Raw genomic sequence first — 6,000 nt, 5'->3', positions numbered from 1 at the left:
CAGACCTGTATATATCTGCATCATAGATATTTCAGTGTTAATACATTCAAAACAGAACTCCTGATCTACTCCCAAAGCTGCTTTTCCTCCCATCTTCTCTATCTTAGTAATTGGGAACAACCAGCTAGTTGTTTGTGCCAGAAACACAGAACTTAGCCTTGGCTCACAGTCAGCTCAGCACTGAATTATTTCTCCAGAGTAGACCTCAGTTCTGTCTACTTCTCTCCATTGATCTAGTCTAGGTCAACTCCATCTTCTGCCCAGACAACCACAATACCCTCTTAACTGCTTCCACATTTTAAAGTGTAGATGGCATCACCCTTCTCTTGAAAACCTTTCAATGGCTGGCCAACCGGCTTCAACTAAGATCTAAGTTTTTGGTGGCTGGTTTCAGCTCCCTTCACTTTCCCTTTGCCTACCACATTCTCATTACACTGGCCTCTTCCAGTGCCTTTTTTTTTCTAAATTAATTTTTATTGGAGTATAGTTGCTTTACAATGTTGCGTTAGATTCTACCGTACAGTAAAATGAATCAGCTATACGTATAAATGTATCCCCTCTTTTTTGGATTTCCTTCCCATTTAGGTCACCACAGAGCACTGAGTAGAGTTCCCTGTGCTATACAGTAGGTTCTCATTAGTTATCTAATTTATACATAGTATCAGTAGTGTATATATGTCAATACCAATCTCCCAATTCTTCCCATCACCCCCACTGCCCCCCCCACCAGTATCTATACATTTGTTCTCTACATCTGTGTCTCTACTTCTGCTTTGCAAGTAAGATCATCTATACCATTTTCTAGATTCCACATATATGTGTTAATATACGATATTTGTTTTTCTCTTTCTGACTTACTTCACTCTGTATGACAGTCTCTAGGTCCATCCACGTCTCTACAAGTGACCCAATTTTGTTCCTTTTTATGGCTGAATAATATATATGTGCCACATTTTCTTTATGCATTCCTCTGTTGATGAACATTTAGGTTGCTTCCATGTCCTGGTTATTGTAAATTGTGCTGCAATGAACATTGGGGTGCATGTGTCTTTTGGAATTATGATTTTCTCAGGGTATATGCCCAGTAGTTGGATTGCTGGGTCATACGGTAGCCTATTCTTTTGGTGCCTTGATCATAGCAAACTCTTACCTGCTTCAAAGCCTTTGCACATGCTGTTGAGTCTGAGCAGACCCTCTTCCCTCTCTCTTCATTCGGCTACCTCACCTTCTCGGGTCTCGGCTTAAATGACATCTCCTGAGACACCCCAGTCTCTCTTAGGTCTCTCCTGTTACGCTCTCTTAATGCTCTTAATGCATTTTGTGCTTTTCTTCTTAGTAGTAATTATGTAATTATTTGTTAATATCTATCTTCTCCAACTGAATGTGAGCTCCAGGAGTGCAAGGGCCATGAACTGCATTCGCCAGTGTATGTGACTGACAGAGGTCTGACCTTAGACTGAAGACATTTTCAAAGTGGAAACTTTCACATGGCTTCTTCACTGAGTGAGTTTTCCGTGTTCAACAAATTGGGATTTCTCTTTCACGACCTGTGACCTGAGTCAGGAGATAATGAGCAGGGACAGCTTAGCAACTTTACTGTCTTGTCTTTTTTCATCCACTTGTGACAGGGGCTAAAACACAGGCTGCCAAGAGCACCGACTAGCTGGGAGGGGCAGGAACCTTGCTGTGACCAAAGTGAGAAGAGGTGGGGCTTGAGCGAGTTTGTTCAAATGATGAGACAGGGCACTTATACAGAATGAAAATGAAAGGTTGCAAATTCTGCCCTAGGGAGCTGGAAAGGGGAACTGCATGATGAATGCGGGTGGGGCAAGGGGTGGGAGAGGTTCAGAAAAGGCAGTATTGGCTGCGGTACAATTTGCTGCTTAGCTTCTGCTTTCAACATCTGCTGTGACCAGATGGTGTGCAGTGATCTCTCTGGCCAACTGAGCCAAGGAAAGAGTAAAACCTCCCCAGTATTTGTAGACTATAGGCTGTGTCTGAGGGGAGCAAATTGCCCTGTAGCAATTAGCAATTTCTCTCACTCTCTTCTTATGTTTTACTCTATCTTTCTCTCTCTCAGACCTTTTTTTTTTACGTTTTAGCTTTACATTTTATTACTTTTAAAATTGAAGTATTATTGCCTTGCAGTATTACATTAGTTTCAGGTCAATATTTTTATACACAAATGATCACCATCATAAGTCTAGTTACTAAGTGTCACCATACAAAGTTATTACAATATTATTGACTCTATTCCCTAGACTCTACATTACATCTCCATGACTAAATAAGTCATTTTAACTGGAAGTTGGTACCTCTTAATCTTCCTCATCTACTTCACTCATCTCCCCCGCCCCAGCCCCTGCTCCCACCATGACAACCACCAGTTTGTTCTCTGTATCTATGAGTCTGTTTCTGTTTTGTTATATTTGTTCATTCAGAAATCTTATCTTTGATCTCTAAGTGGTCTAAATTGATATCCTGGTCAAATATTTCCAAATCCCTAAGGCTCCCCCTCCTCCCCTCTGCTCTCAAATGTAGCTATCTGGAAAGGTTTTCTTATAAATGGCTGGCCTTTCATATCCTTGGTGATTCTCCAACTTAAGGAACAATCCCATTAAAAGGGAGGAAAATTTTCACAAACTCCCTTCTCATGCTGTCTGGAAATATTTTTAATGACAATTACATTATTTAAATAATATAAATTACTAGAAAAGTATAAATTTCTAAATGTCCTTATGTTTACAGCTTTTAAAAAATCTATCAAATTACTGTTATAAATTAAACACCAACAAAACCAGTAAAGTTAATAAAATCCAATAACATCATTACTTAATGTGACAGGGAATATTTGGATGAAATAAAATCACCTGCAACATGAATGTGGTAGTGACAGATACAGGGTAAATTCTTTTGCACTGGGCATCCTGCACCACCATTTGCTGAGCTATCCTTGATTCTCCCCCAATTTTGCTTTTTCTTGGTTTCTTCATTCCACGGCGTGTCATGTGGCTGTCAGTTGGTACTGATGCATTGTTTTCACATTGCTTGCTTCTGTTAATGTTTTATTAGATCATGACAACTGGCACTTTGATACCAAAAAGAGCAAGCAAAATGAAGGTATGTTATGAGAGGATCACACAGATGATCTAGAACTGTACTGTCCAACATGGCAGCCATTAGCCGTATGTGGCTACTGAGCACTTGAAATGTGGCTAGTCCACACTGAGCTGTGTGTAGATGTAAACACATTAATATCAGGTTTTGCAAAAAAAAGTAAAATATCTTATTAAAAATGTTTAAATTGATTCCATGTTAGAATCACATTATTTTGGATACATCAGGCTAAATAAAATATATTATCAGGATTAATTCCACTCGGGTTTTTTATTTTCGCTTTAAATATATATATATATATATATATATATTAGAAAATTTAAAATTACTTATGTGGCTCAAACTCTGTTTCTATTTGACTGCACCTTTCTAGAATAATTGTGTGTGTGTGTGTGTGTGTGTGTGTGTGTGTGTGTGTGTGTGTGTGTGAAAGAGAGAACGTGTACAACAAACTGAAAATACCATATAAAAATTCTCATAGGGACTTCCCTGGTGGCGCAGTGGTTAAGAATCTGCCTGCCAATGCAGGGAACATGGGTTCGGGCCCGAGTCCGGGAAGATCCCACATGCTGCGGGGCAACTAAGCCCGTGAGCCACAAGTACTGCAGCCCCCGTGCCTAGAGCCTGTGCTCTGCAACAAAGAGAAGCCACTGCAGTGAGAAGCCCACACATCACAACAAAGAGTAGCCCCTGCTCCCTGCAACTAGAGAAAGCCCGCGCACAGCAACGAAGACTCAATGCAGCCAAAAAATAAACAAATTAATTAATTAATTAATTTTTAAAAATTCTCATAGAAAACACGTGGGTAATGAAGAGGTTTCCAGTTTAAACCACTTCTCTATCATTTAATGGCTGCATTCTTTCTCAGAAGCCAAGGTTACAGAACCAGCATAGGACTTTCCTTGTGGCTCTCACTCTAGTAGCCTCGTGATATAATATCTCTGTTGTTTTCCCACATGGCTTCCTTATTAAAATATTTTGGGGAAGAATCCAGGCACTTCCATCCCTTCCAGAAAATATGTACTGCCTTACCTGGTCATTTTACTGCCATTTGATCAAAGATTGTTCCCCATTGAGAAAATATGAGGTAGGTTAAAAACAACAACAACAAAAAGTGAGAATGTACTCTCTGGGAAAGCAGGTGCAACTACTTCCTAAGCTACACAAGAACTGCTGAGATTCAGGGACTGCATCTGTTTAAAAAAATTGGTCTAAAATAATACTTAGCCTGGAATTCCCTGGAGGTCCAGTGGTTAAGAATCTGTGCTTTCACTGCCGAGGGCCCAGGTTCAATCCCTGGTCAGGGAACTAAGATCCCACACGCCACACAGTGCCACCAAAAAATGAATAAATAAATAAAATAATACTTAGCCAAATATTCAGTTGCATTTCTTAGCAAATATTTGCTACATTTCTATTTGTTAAATATCTCATAAAAGGCTCCACAATAGGCACAGTTAAAATACAAAGATAAGTAAGTCAGGGATTTGCTTTCAAGAAGCTGGTCATCCAACCGAGGTAATAAAATATGTCAAAATTTCTTCCTTTTTAAATAGCAAACGTTGATTGAGTAAATATATGTTCTAGAACTGTCTAAGGGAGTTCTATACCTTATTTAATGCTCACAACCCTAAGAGATTGCCCGCATTTTACAAATGAGAAAACTGAGGCAAAAAGTTATGAAAATACTCAATATTTTATGGTTATTAAGTAGCACTGGCAGGGTCCAAATACAAATAGTCACCTCGAAAATATGAGCTTTTTAGTCACTATTCTATCTTGCTTCTCTTTTCAAAAAGAAAGAAAGAAATTAATATTAGTATTTGCTTATAGAGAAAAATTGGAATTATACAGAAAAATAGAAAAGAACATAAACTCTCAAAGTCCTACCACCTAACAAAACAGCTCTTAAATATGCAAATACTACTCTTTAACTTCAACTATAATTATATTATAAGAAAGATATATCAATAGATACAGGGCTACAAGAGTTCAGAGGTAGGAAAGAGGATTTCCTGCTGGATCTTGAAGGACAAGGTAAGATGTGGATGTTGGGGCATTCCAGGCAAAAAGAACTGCAAGCACAGGAGCATGGACTCAAGGAGGCCCAGGACTTATTGGAGAAACAGCAAGAAGTTGTTTGGCTGGAAAACCACCTTGAGAAATGAAGCTAGAAAACTAGAAAACTAAAGGCCAAGTCATAAAAAGCCTAGAATTCCTCTACCTTTCATCTTATCAGTACTGGTAATACTGCATTAATTACCGTTTGTTCCTGTGTCAATCTCCTCTGTTAGTCTGGGAATTCCAGTCTATATCACCCTTCATTCATTGAGCATTTATTGTGTGCTAGGCACTTGTGCTGAGCACTGGCGATGACAAATAAACAAGTTATGTTTTGCCCCCAAAGGAATTCAGTGTCTAGCGGGGAAGAAAACATAAGATAGTTCTGACGGAAATATGAACAGTGTGGGTTTCTGTCACTTGCATCCAAGCAATCCTGGCTAAAGTAGACTATTACCAACATATCTGGCCACGGTTTCCCCTTCTCTGTGCCCTACTTGTACCCTATAGAAGCCAGATCACAGGGAGGGACAAAGAGGTTCATGAAAAATCAAATCAGTAATCAAATCAGGAGTCTAGTGGGATGGGCCAGATAGAACTTAATGGCAAGTAAGATAATGACTGAAAAATGCCTGTGAGATTTGGAAACTGACACTGGAGAGCTTGGTGAGAGAATTTTCTGTGGGAGGGCAGGCACCCTGCAGAATGTGGACTGACTGGTGTTCAGGAACAAAAGAAATGGTAATGTTGTGGAGATAGTGGATGAAGTCTGTTATTGGACCAGGACCCTTTTTCAGATGGTCTTTTGGAGGCCTGACTTAA

This window comes from Kogia breviceps, chromosome 11 (assembly GCF_026419965.1).
Source record: "Kogia breviceps isolate mKogBre1 chromosome 11, mKogBre1 haplotype 1, whole genome shotgun sequence".
In the NCBI taxonomy this organism is placed as follows: domain Eukaryota; kingdom Metazoa; phylum Chordata; class Mammalia; order Artiodactyla; family Physeteridae; genus Kogia; species Kogia breviceps.
The sequence above is the reverse complement of the archived record's forward strand: the minus strand, read 5'-3'. Positions refer to the sequence as shown.